This window comes from Amyelois transitella, chromosome 21 (assembly GCF_032362555.1).
Source record: "Amyelois transitella isolate CPQ chromosome 21, ilAmyTran1.1, whole genome shotgun sequence".
Taxonomy (NCBI): domain Eukaryota; kingdom Metazoa; phylum Arthropoda; class Insecta; order Lepidoptera; family Pyralidae; genus Amyelois; species Amyelois transitella.
In genome coordinates, this window is record NC_083524.1 from 8,411,299 (window position 1) to 8,436,360 (window position 25,062).

General features: G+C 36.1%; 1 protein-coding gene across 2 annotated transcripts in view; it reads right to left on the reverse strand.

Moving 5' to 3' along the window:
• LOC106138879 (uncharacterized) overlaps positions 1 to 25,062 on the reverse strand; it is a 98,373-nt gene that overhangs the window by 52,621 nt on the left and 20,690 nt on the right. Inside the window, exons 2-3 of one of the 2 annotated variants that reach the window (XM_060950440.1) lie at positions 17,547 to 17,588; positions 2,858 to 2,917 (exon numbers count right to left, since the gene is read on the reverse strand). The gene's annotated coding sequence lies outside the window, so the exon portion shown is untranslated. The remainder of the gene's footprint in view (positions 1 to 2,857; positions 2,918 to 17,546; positions 17,589 to 25,062) is intronic. The other variant, XM_060950439.1, reaches the window with a different exon arrangement.

Here is a 25,062-nt window from a genome sequence, read left to right on the forward strand (position 1 = left end):
ATGCGATTTATTTGTTACAGCTTACAGCTATTGTATAAGCACAATTTCATTGTAACTATCAATACGGCCGCTGGCCTGATTCCCATACATTCGGCATTACGGCCACTAATGATAGCCACACATTATAATGACACAATTCGTGTGCAATCGGTTTTTTCATCCATGGGTTAATTTGTACCGAGTACTCTCGTAAAGAAGACATAAACATACATACATATAATTACGTCTGTATTCCTTGCGGGGTATAAACGTGAAGTGACGTTGAAGGGATACAGACGTGATTATATATATATATATATTTACAGTCTTTACTTCCAGTTTTTAGCTGTAGTTTATCATTATAATTAAACTAGCTGTGCCCGCGACTTCTTTATTTTGGGCATCATTGAAGCCCTCAAGGATAAAATAATGATCCCCGATTTTTTTCACATTCTCCATTATTTCTTCGCTCCTAATAGTTGCAGCGTGATGTTATATAGCCCAAAGCCTTCCTCGATAAATGGTTTATTCAACACAAAAACAATTTTTCAATTCGAACCAATAGTTCCTGAGATTAGCGCGTTCAAACAAACTCTTCAGCTTTATAATATTAGTATAGATTCGTTATTATTTTGTATGGAATTTCATTCTGTATATAATAAAATGTTACATTGGTAATAATATTTTTCTCCTATTGTAATACAACGTATTGAAACAGGTGTACGAATGGCATTGCCAGGCCACGACCTCGGAATTCGTACGGTCGGCAAATAAATTATTTAGGACTGTATGTACAGGTGCTGACGGTACATGAGGCATAAGGTATAAACACATCAGTGTCGTGTAATGTCTAATTACAAGAAACGAACTCAATCTGTAAGCATAGTTACTTTTAAAGTGCATACATACATACATGTGGTCACGTCTATATCCCTTGCGGGGTAGACAGGGCCAACAGTCCTGAAGAGATTGACAGGCCACGTTCAGCTGTTTGGCATTATGATAGAATTGAGATTCAAATAGTGACTTAAAATAAAGGGAAATTCAGTACAAGGGCACTATTTATTTCTAGAGAATGTTCTTCCACTAGACACAAGACTGGAAAGTGTTAAGTGTATCATTATCAGGCGCATCTCAGGCCCCTTTCCAAAAAGGTGAGGATTTAACTAATAGAAAGTAACTTATAATAAAATAGAAAAAGCGAACTTAGCCAATTAAGGACCACAATATGTGAAAGCCTTATAATTTCAAACAATGCCAGCGATGACAATGGATGTATTATCTGCTGACTCAGGGAGGTACAGAGTAAAAAGGATCGCAATACAATGTGTGATGGATGGATTGATGGATTAAAAGAATTCGTTGGTAGCACAATTTTTGCACACATACAATGTTAATTTTTCTAGGTTGATCCCATACTAATCACTAAATTTTTTCTTTGTACCTTTTATTCTTCTCTGTCTGTATGTTTGCGCTAATCTCGGAATGTTGTGGATGGATTATGTTCCTGTTTGAAATGTTGGAAAGAGGATTTCTCTCGGTTCAGCTCAGACCAGATCGAAGGAAGGTTATATCTATACATGCTTATTTAATGTTTAAAGGAAATATATTTTTATTTTTGTTTCTAATGAATAAACTCAAAATCTAGCTGACCGACTTTATAGACATTTGGCACAGGAAGAAATGAATGAGACTGTACCTTCAGATGAGATGTTACATAGAATTGAAAATGAAATGGAATTTTGCTTAAGAAAATTTCTATTGGAGCGATACCCTGGTCTGAAGCGGTTATGTGAATTAAAAAATTAAATTCTTCGGTGATGCACAATTTTATGATAAAAGGTACACATAATCATGCCTATATCCCTTGCGGGAATGTCGTTAAAGGCGACTAAGGGAAAGGCTAATTAACTTGGTATTCTTCTTGTAGGCGATGGGCTAAAAGGCGACTAAGGGAAAGGCTAATTAACTTGGTATACTTCTTGTAGGCGATAGGCTTAAAGGCGACTAAGGGAAAGGCTAATTAACTTGGTATTCTTCTTATAGGCGATGGGCTAGTAGTAGCAACTTGTCACTATTTGAATCTCGATACCATTTAGCTATATAGCCTAACGTGGCCTTTCAGTTTTTTCAAGAATGTTGGCTATGTCTGCTACCCAATACGTGATAACATGTATGTATGTATGTACTCATACTTTTCACGATACTTAATATACATTCGACCCATATTGCCACAAACCTCATTATTTATATTTTCGTACAAATTTCTGAGATAATTTTATTTTAACAGCAGAGTATTAGAATAAATTGGAGAGCTTTCCCAAAGCTGTTGAGATATCGATGTTGGAGAGGCTTCGTAAGGGTCATTAAGATGGAATTTTCTTTAAACAACACGAAATAATAATAAAAGAAAAAATAACCTTTGCACGTGATACAAATAATTTGATGAATAATATCATGTTATAGCCGATTTGTATATATAAAAGAGAAAACTGATTTACTGACTGACATCAACATGCTTCAAGTATGGAGTAGATCTCATGCCGTAGATGCCGTAGGTTCATATTGTACCTGCCTATTTATAAGCAGTAACTGTAATTCAACTGATGTACTTTATGATATGCTATAAAGATTTTGAACTGAATTTAATTGTATTGATGTCATAGGTAACCTAGGTACAATAGGAGAGGATTTCCAGAAATTCCCGCGGAAACGGAAATTTACGAGTTGTCGGGAATTGTCGGAGCCGCGGGTGTACGAGTACATACGGGCGTCTTTATCCCTTACGGGGTAGACAGAACTAAACAGTCTGAAAATGACTGTAAGGGCACGTTCTCAAGTAAATAAATAGGTAGATTGATTAATGATGAAAACTCACCCGATTTTAGAGGTTTGTTTTAGCTCCTGTTGCCATGGTCACGCCTGACCTCGTCCTGACCTGAAATGAAACGTACAGGGTTAGAAACATGTTTGGAGTTATTATGAAAACATTATTGTTTTACTTCCTGGTGTAAGAATCCATACCTACTAATATTTTTATGTGTGTTTGTTTTTCCGTCTGATACACATACCTATAGTGTAATACGAAGTTACATTACACGCGGGCGGAGGTGTAGGGCGAAAGTTACTCTTAAACATAAAATAAAATGGCTGACTGACTAACTAATTGATTAAAATAAAAATCAATACACAATAATAGACTATCCTTATGTTTCATAAGTCTAAACAATAATTTTCTATCGTAAAAAAATTTCGAGATAAGAATCATTATTATTCTTGTGCCGAATGTTGATGAAATAGTTACATACATACATACATACATAAACTCACGCCTCTTTCCCGGAGGGGTAGGCAGAGACTACCTCTTTCCACTTGCCACGATCCCTGCATACTTCCTTTGCTTCATCTATATTCATAACTCTCTTCATGCAAGCTCGGCGGTTTCGGGCACTTTTGACCCTTCACCAGGACGTCCTATAGTTACGAAGGAAAAAAATTCTTATTTATAAACTGGTTTCGAAAGTGATGGAAGGGATGGTTTTGGGATGCACTAAGAGAGATAGTAAACATAATACATATATCAGCCCCAGGAAAAAATTATTAAATAAATAAATAAATAAAATCCATTTATTTCAGGCTATACTGATAGGCCCATAATACAAGAGAAAATACAAAATACAAAATCATCCATATATATCCATCATTATTGTTGTCCCATAATTTCATGTCATAATTAAAAGCGAAACAGCGATAGTTTTTGCGCGATAAAAATGGCGTCACGCGTGCCATGCGCGGGCGCAGGACCGACTCATGAGCAAGAGGCGTCACATTCAAATCCTCTGCGGCCACCTTTTCAGAATTACGTAGTAATTAGTAGGTACATTAGAAAGTGAGACTTTGTTAGTGATTTCGTTATAATTTGACAGCTAGAAAGTCGACAATTAGCACTGGGTTTAAATTATTTTTGTGGCAAACGAGGTGTGACGATGATAGCTGAATTTTTGATATAATCGAAAGATGAGGCTGTGATGTTTGTTCTTTTCTTACATTGGAAAATAGAGAGACGCCGCGGCTCCGCCCGCTTTAATCTAAAAATCCCGTAATTCCTGTTCCCGCGGGAATTTCAAAAAATCCTTTCTAAGCGGACGTCCTCTAGTCACTACTTTCTATCAAATTTCTTCCTTATCGGCCTAGTAGTTTTAGAGATATCGTAATGAGTATCAAAAAAGCGTTGGAGTTAATTAACGGGCTACTAATAGGATTTACCACCGATTGCCTATAAGATGAAATCATGCCGAGTTTTTAAGCATTTTCCTTGATCGCCTTTAACAATCTGCAGGAGAAAAGAAGTACACATTATGCTTTTTTTCGCTAAGACATTTTGCGCTAACCATTAATAAAATTTATAAAATATTCAAACAAAATAATGTAAACAAAACAAAAACTTTTTCTTCCTCTTGAGTTTTCAAATTACTTTATGACATTCATTCAACATCATTTGTGACTCCACAATGTTTGGGTTTCATTACCATAATAAAATTAATGAAGACAATATTGTTTGCAGGAATGTAGGTACATTCAACCGCAAATCAAGTTAATTTTCAGGAGGCGAATTTGGGTAGGTTGATGTGTTGTTGACTGTACATAGGTCCAAAGAGTTGAAAAAGAAAACGAAAATTTCATTTTAATTGAACTTTCTGAAAATACGGTCACACAAGTAAAAAAAAAAGTTTGTTAACAGACAATAACGCCGTGTGGTTCCCATCACTTTAGATTAGGACCGCTCTATGTCTTTCCCATCCTATGGATGTCGTAAAAGGTGACTAAGGGAAATACTACACAACTTGGGATTCTTGTTGTAGGCGATGGGCTAGTAACCTATCACTATTTAAATCTCAATTCGACCATTTAGTCATACAGTTGAACGTGGCATTTCAGTCCGCGAGACTGTGCGCTCCGTCTATCCCGCAAGGGATAGAATAAATATTACCTATGTAAGTAATATAAAGATATAGAAAATTCTCAACAGAATTACTACAGAAATCCTTATCCACAACCATCTTATGTAGAAAAGAAACTAACATGAAGAAACCTAATCATTAAATCAACTGGATGTGCAACCATGATCGATCCAATACGGGTCAGGTTCCCCTGCAAAGGTTGCGGAGGTCAGACGGGAATCGCTTCGTGTAAAACCCTGACTCACCCAATCCAGGATTTCAATCATAGGTAGACTTCAGGCTCCTCTCGGACAGAAGGTGCAACTGAGAATACGTAGATATGAGAAAAAGCACAAATAAATAAGTTAGAAGTGAATGTAGACCTAAGAACACAGTACACAGTTCGGCGTAGATGTAATAAATAAATAATAAATCATTTATTCATAACCCAAAAATGTTAGTTTACAAGGTCAGCTTATTCAGGGTGTAAGCCCGGTTAGTTTTACATTTGCATTAGAAGGTTGAATCTGTAAAACTGTATTATCAGTGTCAGTGATTCCACGACATCTTTGACTTATTAAGTTACTGTTCAAACATATCATACAGGTAGATGCACACTGACGTCGACGCTCGAAAGACGCCAAGTGTATCCATACCCTAAATTAACGTGGCATTGAACCGATTCTCACAAAACAAAGCGAAATTACGAAAAAACCATGATACTGCGAAAAAAATTAAGAAACTGTTTCGTAAACAGAGTTTTTGTTAATGTTTTTGGACGGCGGCCTTTTCGACGCATTGGCAAAGTAGAAACCATTGAACTTGAGGCTACAGGTTCAATCCCCATAACAGAGAGTTGTATATTTTTTTATGTTAATGTAAAACAAATGTCATTAATGTTGTTCTAGAAATTTTGGCATTCGTTAATTTCAAACTTTATACCTTACGGAGTTATATCAGAGCAGTATTGCAGGAGTTATATATGGAGTTATATATATCAGAGCAGATTGCAATGACTGAATGTGCTTGCCACTTCTATAGTCATATATAATTTCGATTCAAACTAAAAAGCGTCGGTGGTCGAATTGGTAAGATGCCCGGTTTAAATGCGCGATGCGCATAAAGACACAGGTTCGATTCCCACCCCGGCCATGTACCAATGACTATTTTTAAGTTATGTACAGTTTGAATTCTAACAGATGCTCTTACGGTGAGGGAAAACATCGTGAGGAAACCCTGCACATTCAGGCAACTGGATGTGTGTGTAACCATGATCGATCCAATACGGGTTAGGTTTACCTGCAAATATTGCGAAAGTCAGATGGGAGTCGCTTCGTGTAAAAAAACCTGACTCACCCAATCCAGGATCCATGGTCAAAGGCATACCACGGGCTCTCCAGAGTGATGAGAATGCAACCGGGACTAAAGCCACGAGGAAGAAGAAGTATTCGGTGTACATTCTAATTTGCACATACATACATATGGTCACGTCTATATCCCTTGCGGGGTAGACAGAGTCAATAGTCTTGAAAAGACTGATAGGCCACGTTCAGCTATTTGGCTTAACGATATAATTGAGATTCAACTAGTGACAGGTTGGTAGGTTGGTTGTCCCATCGCCTTAAATAAGAATTCCAAGTTTGTAAGCCTATCCCTTAGTCGCCTTTTACGACATCCATGGGAAAGAGATGGAGTGGTTCTATTCTTTTTTAGTATTGGTGCCGGGAACCACACGGCACTAAGCACATATGCATTAAATCACGTAATGTTATTAATATCGGATCCGCAAAGGATATTTGATATTTCGATTCAATTTCCTTGAAGCACTCCGGTTTACATTTGTATGTTAAATTATATGGCTTCGTTCGAAACTGGGTGGAAATTAAATTAATAGTAATTATGATACATTTTCATAATTAAATCTGGTGAGCGAGTGGAAGATATCACATACACATATTCCTAACGGGGTAGATAGGCCACGTTCGGCTGTTTGGCTTTATGATAGAATTAGAATCAAGTCGTGATAGTTGCTAGCCCATTGCTTAAAAGAAGAATCCCAAGTTTATAATAATTACTGAAGAGTTTGTTTGTTTGTTTGAACGCGCTAATCTCAGGAACTACTTGTTCGAATTGAAAAATTATTTTTGTGTTGAATAGACCATTTATCGAGGAAGGCTTTAGGCTATATAACATCACGCTGCAACTACTAGGAGAGAAGAAATAATGGAGAATGTGAAAAATATCGGGGAAAATTATTCATCCTTGAGGGCTTCAATGATGCCCAAAATTCCACGCGGATGAAGTGGCGGGCACAGCTAGTTGTTAATAAATACGGTGGTTACGCAAAAGGCGAGTTTAAGCAAAAATTCCCTTTAAGCCAAGATCCAATTATACACTGGAACAGCTCTTGGTAATTCGTTTTTGGTTTTTCCTAATTGTTTTAAACGCTCTCCGACTTACTTCACAAGATCTTTGGGGTCCTTTTCAAGGGCATGTAAGTACTTATTCTTAAATGAGTTTGGTTAAATCTTCATAAATATTACACCTTTTTTGGTGAATTTTTTTCCGAATTTTGCACCCGTGCGAAGCCGGGGCGGGTCGCTAGTTTAATTACAAAAAGAAAAGGACCACTCCATCTCTGTCCCATGATGTCGTAAAAGGCGACTAAGTGCTGGGGCTTACAAACTTGGGATTCTTTTTTTAGACTATGGGCTGGCAACCTGTCCCATTAGAATCTCAATTCTTCAATAAAAATCAGATTTTTCAAGACTGTTGGCTCTGTCTTCTCCACAAGGAATATAGACATGAACATATGTATGTATAAAATAACTTTGTCACACTTTAAAGTGCCCGCATAAATTACTTAACTGGTACGTATTAAGACTAGCAGCTATTTAGAGTTTAATTTAGGTCTAGACTACGTACAAAGCCTATTGTGCAATATGAGTAATATAAAGCAGCCATACCATTACAATTCCAAGATATGAGCGATCATGACTCACTCTTCATATGGCATGGGTTAAAACAATGTTAAGTACAGAGAAAAGGACTTCTACAACTCAAAAATTGTAAGATATTTAACGTGTGCATACATACAATCACGTCTATATCACGGCCTCTGTGGCGCAGCGGTAGTACGCTTGTCTGTGACATTGGAGGTCCCGGGTTCGAATCCCGGCCGGGGCATGATGAGAACTTTTTCTGATTGGCCTGGGTCTTGGATGTTTATTTATATAAGTATTTATTTATTATTAAATATAGTATCGTTGAGTTAGTATCTCGTAACACAAGTCTCGAACTTACTGCGAGGCTAACTCAATCAGTGTAATTCGACCCTATGTATGTATAAATTTTTTTTTTTTTTTTAAATTTTATATCCCTTGCGGGGTAAACAGGGCCAACAGTCTTGAAAAGACTGATGGGCCACGTTAAGCTATTTGGCTTTAAGATAGAATTGAGATTCTGAATAGTGACAGGCTGCTAGCCCATCGCCGAAAAGAGGAATCCCAAGTTTAAAAACCTTTCCCTTAGTCACCTCTTACGACATCCACGGGAAATGAGATGGAGTGTTCCTATTCTTTTTTATATTGGTGCCGGGAACCACACGGCGCAAAAGTTTAAGGTTTAAAAATATCAATAGTTTCCATAAACCTGTATCTCTCTACATTCAACGTTTTGTGACAATGGCAATGGCTTCGATTTCACGCCAATCCTTCCGAGCTCGCACGCTGTCTGAAAATAAACGAGAGAGGAGCATTTACTCCTCTCGGTTTGTTTGGCGTTTGTTGTGAGACTTTTTTTGTATGTTATACTAGAGTATCTTAAGTGCCGTGTGGTTCCCGGTACCAATTGATTTAAATAGAACCATTTACTCCTCTCGGTTTGTTGTGAGACTTTTTATGTATGTTATACTAGAGAATCTTAAGTGCCGTGTGGTTCCCGGTACCAATTGATAAAAATAGAACCACTCCATCTCTTTCCCATGGATGTCATAAAAGCCGACAAAGACTAGGTTTATTAACTTGGGATTTTTCTTTTAGGCGATGTGCTAGCAACATGTCACTAATTGAACCTTAATTCCATTATAAAGCCAGATAAAAGTGGTCTTTTTAAGACCGTTGGCTTTATCTACCCCGCAAGGAATATAGACGTGATAATATGTATGTATATAGTATCATCATTTTATACACAGTCGTCACGCGGACATGTGTAAATCTGTAGAAAATGCACTTTTTCAGCATCAATAAATCACTTTATCGCGTGAAACTGACGATGACTCTCAGGAATTTCTCACTTGTAGTTTTGTATCGGATTATCCGATGCATATTTTTTTTTATTTTTTCTTTGATAAATCATCTTAAATAGTCTAAGCTTAATTATCTTAGAAAATTGGCTTACATATACTGTTAATGATTATAAAAATCGTTTACAAATCACAACTTATAGCCCAAACTGTTCGGTTAGTAATTTTTTATTTGACTTAGTGCGTACTAAGAGAAGGTTTGACGGCAAGTTTTAAATTCTGTGAAATAGCGGTTACACGCTTGTCTGTCCCGACCAAAGCATGATGAGAAACGAACTTTTTATAATTAACCTGGGACTTTGATGTTTATGTTAATGTCTATAAGAATTTTTTATAAAATATAGTACCGTTGAGTTAGCATCTCAAAGCACAAATTATCGAATTCAAAATAAAATCGGACTAACTTCGAGGCTAACTCAATCTGTGTAATGGGTCCTAATAATAATAATATATATATATAATAACTAATATTATTTCCTGAAATTCTCACAAGAACGAAAATTAAGAAGATTTTTCGTTTTTTTTTTACTAGTGTATTGTAAGTCCTGCTTATTCAAAACTCACGCCTCTTGTAAAATGTCAATTTACAACAAAAAACTAAATCTTACGCCACCTGACTAATGTATTTTCTCTGACATCGAAGAAGCTTAAATTGTATTAGATATAAAAATTTCGAAGACGAACGTATCTTGATGAAATTAAGGACGTCCTGGTAAAGGGTCAGGTCAAAAGTACCCGAAAACGCCGAGCTTGCATGAAAAGACTTATGAATGTGGATGAAGCGAAGGAAGTATGATCGAGATCGTGGCAAATGGAAAGAGGTAGTCTCTGCCTACCCCTCCGGGAAAGAGGCGTGATTTTATGTATGTATGTATAAAAATTTCAATTTTATACTAACAAGGATATAAAAGATGTAGCCACGGGATCGAACCCACGGACCGTACGAGAAAGCGGTCAAAATTGTCATTTGCTCCGCACGGCACATTTGTCTCGCTTGGTTTTCATTGAGAATATTAAGATAAAAACTTTATTGCTAATCACCTTGGAGTTTGTTGTCTAGTTAAGCAATTTATGAATTACACAGACTTAATCATTTAAGAATTTACATACATTATATATAATCACGTCTATATCCCTAGCGGGGTAGACAGAGCCACCAGTCTTGAAATGACTGATGGGCCACGCTCAGCTGTTTGGCTTAGTGATAGAATTGAGATTCAAATAGTGACAGGTTGCTAGTCCATCGCCTAAAAGAATCCCAAGTTTATATCTAAACAAAACATTCCAATTATAATCTAAATAACCCTTTTCATTCTATTGCGGAGTTATTCTTTGCGCTTCGCGTGGCATGAAAATTGCCAGGCGAGTTAAGAATCTTATTTTCGAAATGCTTTCGCCGGCGGGTTTACCTGCGCTTGATTTATAAAATAAAAGCCAAATAGCTGAACGTGGCCATTCAGTCTTTTCAAGACTGTTGGCTCTGTCTACCCCGCAAGCGATATAGACGTGACCATATGTATGTATTTAATTTTAATCTGTATATAAACTATCCGTGCCGTGTGGTTATCAGTACTTTAGAATAGTTCGCGGACAGTACTTGTCTTTGAATATAGACTCAATAATTAGAGTTTCCAACTATTAAGATACTTGTTGATTGAAAATGTAAGAAAATACATTCATATTAATACGTATACATAGAAAATACGTCTATATCCCTTGCGGGTTAGATAGGGCCCACAGTCTTGAAAATACTGATAGGCCACGTTCACCTGTCTGGCTTACTGATAGAATTGAGATTCATATAAAGTGACAGGTTGCTAGTCCGTCGCCTAAAAGTAGAATCACAAGTTTAATAGCTTATCCTTTAGTCGCTTTTTACGGCATCCATGGGAAAAAGATGGAGTGGTTCTATTCTAAAATGCCGGGAATCACACGGCTAATAATTTAATATGTGTAATCATTTTACTTCAACTCATATAATACCGTAATTGCCTCAATTTTTTATATATGATCCTCTTATTGCCAGGTTGGCTGGAAGAGATCCCATTTAGGGATAAGCCCGTCTTTGTACAGTACAGTTTTTATTTGTAATGTACTCCTTTTGTGAACGATAAAGCATTTACTTACTTACCGTAATTATAACTAACAGCTGATTTCATACGACTTTCATTCAAGTTCACGAACTGCATTATTTTCCGTACTGCAATTATTATTAAGCGGCCGCCTTCAACTTTCTCAGTGCATCACCCTTTGTGCAGTAATCGATACGAACTTGAGGTGGCCAAGTTCAATACTGACTCGTCCACCGCCACCTTGTAACAATTATGTGTTGAAGTTTTTTTTTTTTTATAACACACCTCTTTGTGTACGCAAAGACTACATCAAAGAGGCAATTCTGTGGAGGGTGCAACAGGGAACACGCAGAGGTGAGGCAGAAAAGTTTTATGTAGCACAAAGTATTTGTATATGTACATACATACATATAATCACGTCTATGTCCCATGCGGGGTAGACAATATTTGAATAGAAGTATTTGTGTACACTAATTTAAATATTTGTGTCGTAAAACGAGACTAAGGGATAGGCTTACAAACTTGCGATTCTTTTTTAGGCGATAGGCTATCAATCTATCACTTTTTGAATCTCAACTCTATCATTAAGCCTAGCTGAACGTGGCCATTCACGTCTTTTCAAGACTATTGGCCCTGTCTACCCCGCAAGGGATATAGACGTGACCATATGTATGTATGTAATTTAAATATTTGCGTCGTAAAAGGCGACTAAGGGATAGGCTTACAAACTTGCGATTCTTTTTTAGGCGATGGGCTATCAATTTGTCACTATTTGAATCTCAAATCTATCATTAAGCCAAATAGCTGAACGTGCCCATTCACGTCTTTTCAAGACTGTCGGCTCTGTCTACCCCTCAAGGGATATAGACGTGACGTATATATATATATATGTATGTGTGTATGTGTACTGTATGTGTACACTAACTAATTCAAATGGGAGTTTGGACATACTCGTAACCCAAATAAGGGCCGGCGCCAAACGACACGCGTGAACAGCATCGAGTGGGCGAACTCACTTCGTTTACATAAACTTGCAAGTTGAATTGCTTGTGTTTCCTACATACATACATACATATGGTCGCGTCTATATCCCTTGCGGGGTAGACAGAGCCGACAGTCTTGAAAAGACGTGAATGGGCACGTTCAGCTATTTGGCTTAATGATAGATTTGAGATTCAAATAGTGACAAATTGATAGCCCATCGCCTAAAAAAGAATCGCAAGTTTGTAAGCCTATCCCTTAGTCGCCTTTTACGACATCAATGCGATAGAGATGGAGTGGTCCTTTTCTTTTTTGTATTGGTGCTGGGAACCACACGGCACTGTGTTTCACTAGTGTTTCCTCTTCAGAATTAAAGGGAACTTAGGAGCCACATGTAGCTGGTTAAACAACTTTGATGCTATTGAAATTTGTATACCATAAATCTGAATGTAAACCGCAGATCATGTTGGATCGAGTGGTCAAACAGACATATGTTGTAAGTTATTTATTTATGCAGGTATATTTCAATGTAGTATGTATTTATATTGTGTTTAAATTAGGTTTAGGTATATTTATAATTTGCAATTTATTTTATATGTACTGCGCCAATCGCCTGTCTATTTTAATTTCCTCCCACCCTAAGGTTGACTGGAAGAGATTGCTTTAGCGATAAGTCCGCTTTTGTACCTCATTACCTGTGTTTTGTTTTCTGTTTTTCTTTTTCTTATAGTGTAATAAAGTGTCTATCTATCTATCTATCAGACGAATCCCATCGCATTAAAATTTTTGATCAAATTAGCGTTTCTATGGAAATTAACAGGAACACGTTTGATACTGTAATTAAAGATGCTAGCGAAATGAACTCGTGGTAGTAATCAGATCACCCAAAACAAACCTGGAATTGTCTTTTCTAGAAGCTGGCTTCTTGCCAGACTTTCACTAAAGTTAGATTTTACACATACGAGTGTGTACTTATATACGGAAAAAAATGACTACCTCTTGATTACTACCAACATTGAAGGAAATGGTTTTAAAAAGAGTGAATTTCTGACACTTATTCTTTTATCCCGTAATGAAGACCGCAAAGAAGTTAATTATATTGAAAAGAGGCTGAATTGCTTCAAGAAAATGTATATTTGTCCGCGATTGTCTCGCGTTTCGCTGGACCGATTTTGATGCGGTTTTCAGAAAAGTGTTTGTTACACTTAAGAGAAGGTTTTAGAAATTTAACCGACTTCAAAAAAGGAGCATATCGATTGGTTCTTTAAAAAAGTTATTATAACATATTCACCCTAACTTCTTCAGTTGAAATTATCACATATCACAATGAAATTACTTTTTTTAAAAAAGAACACCGCCTTGCTTACAAGCATACATACAAACAGGTTAAACTGAGAAACCACCTTTTTATCACAATGAAATAACTTTAATAAAAAGAGCAACGCCTGGCGGTTTTCAATCGCGGACAAACATACATACATACAGGCCGTGTGGTTCCCGGCACCAATACAAAAAAGAATAGGACCACTCCATCTCTTTCCCATGGATGTCGTAAAAGGCGACTAAGGGATAGGCTTGCAAACTTGGGATTCTTTTTCAGGCGATGGACTAGCAACCTGTCACTATTTGAATCTCAATTCTATCATTAAGCCAAATAGCTGAACGTGGCCATTCAGTCTTTTCAAGACTGTTGGCTCTGTCTACCCCGCAAGGGATATAGACGTGACCATATGTATGTATACAGGTTAAACTGAGAACCGCCTTTTTTTGGGAAGGCGGTTAAATAACCTAGTACCTACTGTCTATTCCAGGGTATTGGCTCTCAGCCAGACTTTCACTTTATCGTTGCATCAGTCCATGCAACTCTTCGGACTTGTTCCGACTGGATTTTGAAATATTTCCACATATGATTTGATTGAGAACAATGTGAATGATTATCGTAATCTTGAATAATGAAGGTCGAGCTAGAAAGGCCTTAAAGTTATTTTATCAGATTTACTTTTATACTAGAGAGTCATAATCCTATCTAATTTAGACTAGAGAGTCATAATCAGCATTTCCCATGAATGTCGTAAATGGCGACTAAGGGATGGGCTGGGATTCTTATTTTAGGACTAAGGGATAGGCATACAAACTTGGGATTCTTTTTTAGGCGATGGGGTAGCAACCTGTCACTATTTGAATCAATCAATCAATTCTATCAATAAGCCAAATAGCTGAACGTGGCCATTCCGTCTTTTCAGGACTATTGGGTCTGTCTACCCCGCAAGGGATATAGACGTGACCATATATATATGTATGTCTTATTTTAGGCGATATGCTAGCAACCTGTCACTATTTGAGTCTCAATTCTGACATTAATCCAAACAGCTGAACGTGGCCAATCAATATTTTCAAGACTGTTGGCTCTGTCTACCCCGCAAGGGATAAAGACGTGATTATATGTATGTATGCACTAATAATTCTCTCTCTCTCGGAAACTCGGAACTCGGAAAGTAATATGTTTGAAATGTTGAGACGACAGTACTCTGATGTTTATACGAGTATCTATAAATGATAAATTCAAATTCAAACTTTTCAAATTCAAACTTTTATTTGCATAATATGAGTACAACAAGGTCTTAAATATAATGTATAACAGATCTTCATATTTACCCTTTCGGATGTTGCAAACATTTTTTATGTATTAGTAGACATACAAACTTATACATAGAGGTACCTACTTAGTATCACATTATAATTTTAAATCTAATTAGAATTGTTTAAACCTAGTATTGCACAATTTATATTTATCTGTTAATAGGTGCTTATTTATTATTATTGTAAATATTTATAATGTTCTAATGTTTTCAAGTTTACAATGTAAAACTATTATAATCCTACTACTTATTTAAATTAAGGTACTCATCTATAGAATAAAAATTGTTTTGAAGAAGCATAGACTTAATTTTTTTGTTAAAGTGAGTTAATTTATTTTCATTCTTTATAGAATTTGGTAGTTTATTATAAATTTTTATTCCCATATGAAATGGGCTTTGGTGGAGCATTTTTATTCTTGCAGGTTGAATGCATAAGTTATTTTTATTTCTGGTGTGATATGTATGTGTATCTTTTATTTGAGTAAATAAATGCTTATTTTAGTGTACAAATTGACATATATCCTGAATGTAAATTGAAGGTAGTGTTAGTAATTCAAATTTTTTATAATATGGTTTGCAGCTTTCAGTATTTTTTATTTCTGCTAATATTCTAACACATTTTTTCTGTAATATAAATACTTCATGAGCGCTACTACTATTACCCCATAGCATTACCCCATACTTTAGCCAGCAGTAAGCATACGCATAGTAAGCCGATAGTGCAGTTTCAAGATTTGTGCAATGTTTTATTTGATATAGTGCATATATAAATTTACTTAATTGATAATACACGTGCGAAGCCGGGGCGGGTCGCTAGTTATTAATAAATTCATACATTTTTCAGGGTAGGTATAGCTCTATTATTCAAGCCTGAGTAATAAGAACATTTCTGTCATGTAAAACTCACGTGTTTAAGCAAATATATGTAAAAGTCATATCAACCTTGAAAACATGACGACACTAAATAATCTGGTTACAGCATATTGCGTACAACTTAATTAGATTTCATAAATCTGTTTAAATACCCGAAAAAGTAATTAATTCTATTTGTAGCTTTTGCCCGCGACTTCATCCACCTTATTTCTATAAATTACATGTGTGGTGATGAGCTAGCAACCTGGTACTATTTGAATCTCAATTCTATCATTAAGCCTAACAAGTGAACGTTGATTAACAGTCTTTTCCAGGCGATTGGCCTTGTCTACACCACAAGGGATATAAACGTGAATGTATGTATGTATATAACTTATTATTTTATTCCAATGTCTAAGCTATACTCATATTATAGTAAAGGTTCATGAAAATTTGTCAAGTAGTTTTTGCGTTGAAGAGTTACAAACACATACTTACATTGTCGTTTATCGTGAAGGGGAATAGTAGGAGTTTTATTTCTGAGAATCCCCCCTTTCTCGGTACTCTGAAGTAACTACATGATTTACCTTAATAAAATTAGCATTTTTTTTCGGAAGGAAGGAATTTTAAGAAGTCACTAGGTACTTGACGTTGTGAGAAGCGGAAAAACACATAGTTTTCTATTTTTGAGATAAAATAAAATTTGTATGAATTTTGAATATTTTAGGCTTTATAATCATTGCAGCAGTTAACTAAGTGTAAATCAAAAAATACAAAAAATATCCCGAGGTCTTCAAATCACTATGAAATCAGTGTCATCCTACCAAAAGTACAAAAGTCACAAAATGTTGTTCATTGTGAATTTATAGACATAGACAGTTGTATAATAAAACTATAATCACTTCATACGCATAACAAGTTTGTTTATCGTTGATATCTGTTGAATTGTTTACCGTAAACAAAACATAACGTCGTAAACAAATCGTTGATGCTACACATGCGCGGGCGCAAGGTCGCAGGATTGGCAGGAAGTAGGCGCAACTGATGACTCACCAGCAATAACTATGTTTGTACGTGGTTTACTGATAATCTATAATGTTTGTTTGTTTGTAATTTATAGCACAAACAGACGCAGAGATAAAAGTCTAGAATTAAAACGTTCGTTGGTTTCTTTGTAGTACTAAAAAGAACCCTTTACTTCTGTGTTTTTCCAATATTTTTATACATACATATGGTCACGTCTATATCCCTTGCGGGGTAGACAGAGCCAGCAGTCTTGAAAAGACTGATCGGCCACGTTCAGCTATTTGACTTAATGATAGAATTGAGATCCAAATAGTGACAGGTTGCTAGCCCATCGCCTAAAAGAGAATCCCAAGTTTGTAAGCCTATCCCTTAGTCGCCTTTTACGACATCCATGAGAAAGAGATGGAGTGGTCCTATTCTTTTTTGTATTGGTGCCGGGAACCACACAGCACAATATACACATATTTTTATATAATAGACTAGTTAAGCCCAAAATAGACTTCATATAAGAATACTTAATATTAGCGATGTTTCTCTAACATATAAAGCATGTATTTAAACCGGGATGGTTTACATACATGAATGACTAATGAACTTCTGATGAACTGCATCAAAATCCGTTGTGTAGTTCTAAAGATATAAGCATATACATAGATGCGGGAAGCGGGAAACGACTTTGTTTTATACTATGTAGTGAATAGCGACAGCATATACAAATAATTTTTATGTATTATTTGTTTTGGAAAGAGCTTACCTTTTTAATGTTTTACTTTAGTTCCATAAAAAGTATTAGTACCTGAAAACAAAAGATAACGTTCATTTAGAAATTAAGTATTTGTCTTCTTATAAATAACCAGATTTTACCCGTAGCTTCGCCCGCGCCTATAACACGACCTCAAAATTAATACAGATTCTGCGCTAATGAATCAATTAAGTTTTTACTGAGATCAATAATACCCTATGTCCTTCTGAGACTCTTCATTATCTACTTATAACTGCGTAAATTTTAAGAAGATTGCTTCAGTAGACCTGTGACACATACATACATACATATATTCACGTCTATATCCCCTACGGGGTAGACAGAGCCAGCAGTCTCAAAAATACTGATTGGCCACGTTCAGCTGTTTGGCTTAATGGTAGAATAGAGATTCAGACCTGTGGAAAGATAACAAACAAAAAATTAACATTTTTCGCATTTATAAAATTGATTTGGATTGCGAATGTATAAAACAAAATAACGAACACAAAATGGCCGAGACTAGCCTATGTTCTTTCTACCTCGCAATACATCTGTATACTTAGAGGTACATCTATCTAGATGTGCACGTTTCAATTAAATGCAACTCGCGTTATTTAAAATATTTGAAGGAAACCTCATTAATTTTTGCTACAAACTCAGGTGCAACTAAGTCCATAAAAGTTCAAAGGCAGGTTGTGGGTTAAGTGCTTGCATTACCCGCTCTGTGAGCAAAGTCGGGGCAGGAAACGTGCATAATTCACGAGTTTCAAGGAGTGCTTAGCACAAATTGTCCTTTTCACAAAAAGTATACTCTCTGCATACTATATGCTTAGTGCAGTGTGGTTCCTGGCACCAATACAAAAGAGAATAGGACCACTCCATCTCTTTCCCATGGATGTCGTAAAAGACGACTAAGGGATAGGCTTACAAACTTGGGACTCTTTTTTAGGCGTTGGGCTAGCAACCTGTCACTATTTGAATCTCAAACAACACATTACTCAAGTCATAACATGTAGCGATTCCGACTAGACTACGCTGTATCCAAATTCGAAACTTTAATTAATTATTTGGTGCCGTGTGGTTCCCGTCAACAATACAAAAAAGAATAGAGCCACTCCATTTCTTTCCCATGGATGTCGTAAAAGGCGACTAAAAGATAGGCGCTCACAAACTTGGGATTCTTTTTTAGGCGATAGGCTAGCAACCTGTCACTATTCGAATCTCAATTCTATCGTTAAGCCAAATAGCTGAATGTGGCCATTCAATCTTTTCCAGACTGTTGGCTCTGTCTATCCCGCAAGGGATATAGACGTGACCATATGTATGTATGTATATATGTAATTAATTATTATGGGACACTTCAACATAACTTAATAGTTGTCATATCTTTTGGTTTGACAACATTGGTTGACGTCAAAATAATTACTTAAAACTAAGTTTGCTGCCGCTTCTGAAGCGTCAGTGCAGAAGAAGCGGTAACAAACTGCACTGTAGCATTTTCTTCAACAACGTCAACTTTACAATTATCCGAACTTGGAATAGAAATGTGTATTTATATATAATCTCAATCACAAAATAGGATCCTTCCTCACCTCTTTTAAACAAGAACAAAACAAGCACAAGCACGTCAATATCTTTTGCGGAGAAGACAGAGCTTATAAGTAACATATGTACATCTTTAAAATATAGTGCCGTGTGATTCCCGGCACCAATATAAAAAGAATAGGACCACTCCATCTCTTTCCCACAGATGCAGTACAAGGCGACTAAGGGTTAGGTTTATAAACTTGGGATTTCTTATTTAAGCGATGGGCTATTGGAATCTCAATTCTATCATTAATCCTATCAGCTGAACGTGGCCTATCAATATTTCAAGACTGTTGGTTCTATGTACCTCGCAAGGGATATAGACGTGATCATATGACTGGTAGACACTATGTATTTCTTCACGACCAAACCAGCTAGGTATTATGTTTTCCAAGTTATAAATTTTGCATCTGAAGTAAATATTTTACAGGTTATTACGATAAATATGGGCGTCCATAAATTCACGCGAATCAGGAAGGTCCTTGTAACTTGATCCACGCATATGGCATACACAGAAGCTATTGCAAATCAAGCCCTATGATTGAAGCACCAAAGCGTATTTTACTTTGAGTTTGAGGTTACCAGGGCCGTGTTAAGGTCAGATCATTTCTCCAGCAGTGTTTATTGCTGTTTCGATTGATTTAAGGGTAGTAGTTATTCGCGGGCATATTATGTAATATATGACTGCCTTTGGTATTTACGTAAACATTATAAGACGAAGCAATAGAATACATACATTCATATAATCACGTTTATATCCCTTGCGGGTAGACAGGACCAACAGTCTTGAAAAGACTGATAGGCCACGTTCAGCTGTTTGGCTTAATGATAGAATTGAGTTTCAAATTGTGACAGATCGCTAGCCCATCGCCTAAAAGAACAATCCCAAGTTAATATGCCTATCCCTAAGTCGCGAGTGGTCCTATTCTTTTTTTTGTTGGTGCCGGGAACCACAAGGCACGAAGCAATATATATGTTAATTATAAGTTTGGCATGGATTTAGTTCGAAAAGGCATTCGAACTTTTTCTAATGGGCGATATAGTTCAAACTGTAAGTACTCAAGGTCAGGGGCTTTTCATAAAAATATTTATGAATTTGAATGGAACTTTTTTTTATTTAATATAGAATTAGGCATTTGTTTTATCAACTGATGGTAAGTGACGACGTAGCCTTAAGAAATTAATAAAGAAAGCCTATAATAACAATGAATTAATAAACACGGGACAAATAACACAGACTGAGTAAGCCTTTGAGTAAGTTCAAGACTTGTGTTATGAAATATATGTAAATAAGTTTTTCGAGATCAGAAAAAGGTCGTTTTTCAAAATGGCCGAGCCAAGTACCAAATCCGGAATTTCTGTATCACAGACAAAACTGGTCTTTTCACGAAAAATTACATAAAAAATTATAACATAGCGAATCACATGAAGATACACGTGTTTACAAGGTTTCCCTCGCGTTGAAAGGCGTAGAAGGTTACAAGGGGAGATGAAAAAGGAAAAAGTGAATGAGTAGGTCGAGGGCGCTCTGTGATCGCGGCGAAGGAAGCTAATTAGAATGGTAGTATAAAGATACAAAAACCGGCTAAGTGTGTGTTGTGCCCAAAGAAATCAGAATAATTTCAATTTCCTATGTTCGTGCCACATATAGTGTAGTAATTCCTTATCCTACTAATATTATAAATGCGAAAGTTTGTGAGTATGTCAGATTGTCAGTATGGATGTTTGTTACTCTTTCACGCAAAAACTACTGAACCGATTACGATGAAATTTGGTATGTAGGTAGCTGAAGTCCCAGAATAACATATACATAGGCTACTTTTTATGCCGAAGTTCCCGCGGGATTAACAGGGTTTCCATGCGGACGAAGACGCGGGAGGCCTCTAGTTTCAAATAATTACGAACACGTCGGAAAATAGGAGGAGGATAGGCTTACAAACTTGGGATTCTTTTTAGGCGATGGACTAGCAACCTGTCACTATTTGAATCTCAATGCTATCATTAAGCCAAATAGCTGAGCGTGGCCCATCAGTCTTTTCAAGACTGTTGGCTTTGTCTACCCCACAAGGGATATAGACGTGACCATATGTATGTTTGTATATGTATATATGTGTATGTATGTATGTATAGATGTGTATACTCTCCATACTGCTTACTATATTATGTACTGTATTACCCCATCAAATCTATGATATTTTTCCGTCTCAGCCCACTGGTTCCCAGTCCCATTTTATATGTTACATGGGACATTACGTATGAGTGGGTCACATACGTGGTGTTTAGTGACTGATGGCACGAAATTGCACTTTGTTATGTCATGTTAATAGTTCACATCGACGTGAGAAGGCCACTCGTGTAAATTGCTTTTTCTAACAGACTTTAAAATGAATCAGTTATTTTCTATCTATCTATATAATCTTGTTTTTATTCCTTGCGGGGTAGACAGACACAGAAATCTTGAAAGGCCACGTTTAGCAGTTTGGCCTAATGATAGAATTGAGATTTAAATAGTGACAGGTTTCTAGCACATCGCCTACAAGAGGAATTCCAAGTTTCCAAGTTTATAAGCCCATCCCTTGGTTGCCTTTTACAACATGGATACTTCAATTCTAAAGTGCCGGAAACCACACGACACTAGATGTAGAAACTTACATTCTGATCTTGATATAGCAGTACAGACGAAGATTACAATCTTATTTCTAATTTTTTTTCACCAACAATTTGCTTACATACATTGTCTTGTGTTTTATTGATTTTCAACAAAAACAAATTGATTATAATTGGCCTGTTTCATAAATGGGTGTTGTTTACGATGCATGCTATCACGCGAAAGCATTTAAATATAGATCTACATAACTGCTTAACTGTTTAAGCAGAAAAATCTAATTTTCACTCAAGAGTTTTGGATCTGCCGTGTTAAAATAATTAAAATGAGATTGCCGTGTGGTTCCCGGCACCAATACAAAAAAGTATATGACCACTCCATCTCTTTCCCATAGATGTCGTAAAAGGCGACTAAGGGATAGGCTTACAAACTTGGGATTCTTTTTTTAGGCGATGGGCTAGCAACCTGTCACTATTTGAATCTCAATACTGTCTTAAAGCCAAATAGCTGAACGTGGCCTATCAGTCTTTTCAAGACTGTTGGCTCTGTCTACCCCGCAAGGGATATAGAAGTGACCATATGTATGTATGTAGTTTTGGATACCAATACAATGTGGTATGAGCTATACCTATATGTACATAGATACATACATATAATCAAGTTTATATCCCTTGCGGGGTAGACAGTTAGACAGTCAACAGTGATGAAAAGACTGACAGAAAACGTTGATCTGTGACAGGTTGCTAGCACATCGCCTAAGATAAGCTTTGAGCTTATTTTAATTAGTCTAATTAGTAACTTTTGACTTCGTTAAACCACTAATTTAAGACCTGCAAATATTTATTACTAACTAGGTTATTTGTTTTGTAATTCCAATTTTAGAATACCATAAAATACATAAGAATTAATTTAATCCGTCGTTCACATACAAATTTTTAGTTTAATACAATAATCAGTCATGAGAGAGTATATAATCTCCGTATGTAATATATATATATATATATGTATGTATGTTTAGTGTAGTTTATAGGTATATATTATGTATATATTTATAGTATATATGGTGTAAGTAAGTTTATTATACATTATTATTATCATCCACACAAAGGTCATCCGCTTAACCCAATGGTAGACTGTTAGATAATTCTATTAGCATTAAGTCCGCCTATTGTACTTTACAAATTGAAATTGTTACAATAAAGAATAAATAAATAGTTCAACTGCAACAAAAAAATTAAATCTTCGACCATATCTTGAATATCTTGAACAAAGCACAAGTGTCTATTTTAAAAATATCAAAGCTAGTGAGTTTATTTTCTTAACTTTTACAGAGAGCAGTTTTCTTTGCTGTCAGTTGGAAGCTATACCAGGATTAGGTGTCTGAAGTCAGAAATAGAAATACTCGAAGATCCAGTGGGATGAACGGAGGGAATATTTTATAAGCTGTTCTAGGAGTTCTATTATAGGATTTGTGGCTCGTTTAAGAGACGGAGTGGTGCCCTTATAAACACAATCAGACAGGCTAGATTTGTCACGAATTAGTTTCAAATAGTTCCTATATATATTTTGTAAATTGACGTCCGACGAAAATGCTGCAGTGTAGTTTGTTCCGCTTCTTCTACACATGCGCTTTGGAAGCGGGAGTAGTTATAATTAGATTTAAGTTATGTGACGTCAATAAGTGATACCTTGTATCCAATTTTGAACATAAATCTATGCTATTCCCGGCACCAGTAGAAAAAAGAAAAGGACTACTCTATCTCTTTTCCATGGATTTCGAAAAAGGCGACTAAGCAATTTGCTTACAAACTTGGGATTCTTCTTTTAAGCGATCGGCTAGCAACCTGTCACTATTTAAATCTCAATTCTATCAATAAGCCAAACAGCTGAACGTGGCCTTTCAGTCTTTTCACGACTTGGCTCTGTCTACCCCGCAAGGGATATAGACGGTATGTAGTTTGAAATAAATCACTATTAAAGCTTCAATGCCCGATTAACCTATTTTGCGAGTCCGTTAATAGTGGAATATCTGTGTACACTGAACACATGGTTGGGCGCTCATCTGGACCAAAATTAGATCACCATACATACGTGTTTGATAGTGCCCTACATTTTGAAGCCATAGGGTCACGATGACCGACGGCGATTGGAAAGGTTAATGAATCTGAATTAAAAAGCGTTTTGCTAGTTTAATTCAAGGACGAAATTCTCAATTAGACCGTACTTTTTTTAGTATGTTGATCCCTTTTTTTTAATGGACTGAAACACAGGCTTCTTTTATTTCATTTATTCTTACTTACATACAACATACCAGTGAGCAAACATGTATAGATATAAATGTAATGTAAAGATAAATGTATATAGGGCTGGTCTTTATTTCGCTCAAAAGATAAGCATTGCCATTCAACGTGGCAATGCTGCCAGCCTTCTGGGCACTTTACCTCAAGACTCAGATCTGCCAAGACTTGCATTTTTGTAAATATTTAGTTTTATATTGAGGCTTATTTGTAGTTTTATTAATAAGTTTTATTTAGATTTATTTAAGTTTTAGTTAGGTAACTTACAATGTGTTATAATAATAGCCTGGAAATAATCGTCAAAAACTAAAATTGTAAGAATGATATGTTGTGTACATACACAACATATCATATACTATATCTATACATCTTGCATTCCATCATCAGAATGCAATATCACTCATAGTCACGTAACACACGAATGCTATGTTTTTGTATGCATTTTACAATGCTGATTGTAATGATTTAATGATAGGTAATGACATTGCTGGGAGTAATGAACTTGAATCTCTCTCTCTCTTTCTTTCACATACATACATACATGTAATCACGTCCTAATCCTTTACTGGGTAGACAGAGACAACGGACGTAAAGGCCATGTTCAGCTGTATGGCTTAACTAGTTTTTACTTGCAGTGAATTTAGCGCCAACTACAAAAAGTTACTAATTTAACGCAAACTACAAAAGAATACCAAATTATTCGTTGGGTAAATTATTTTAAGTTGGGATGATGTCAAGAATAGTTGCTAACCCATCGCCTAAAATATCAATACATACATATGGTCACGTCTATATCCCTTGCGGGGTAGACAGAGCCAACAGTTTTGACAAGACTGAATGACCACGTTCAGCTATTTGGCTTAATGATAGAATTGAGAATTGCGATACAAATAGTGACAGGTTGCTAGCCCATCGCCTAAAATATTAATACATACATACTTACATATGGTCACGTCTATATCCCTTGCGGGGTAGACAGAGCCAACAGTCTTGAAAAGACTGAATGCCCACGTTCAGCTAATTTGCTTAATAATAGAAT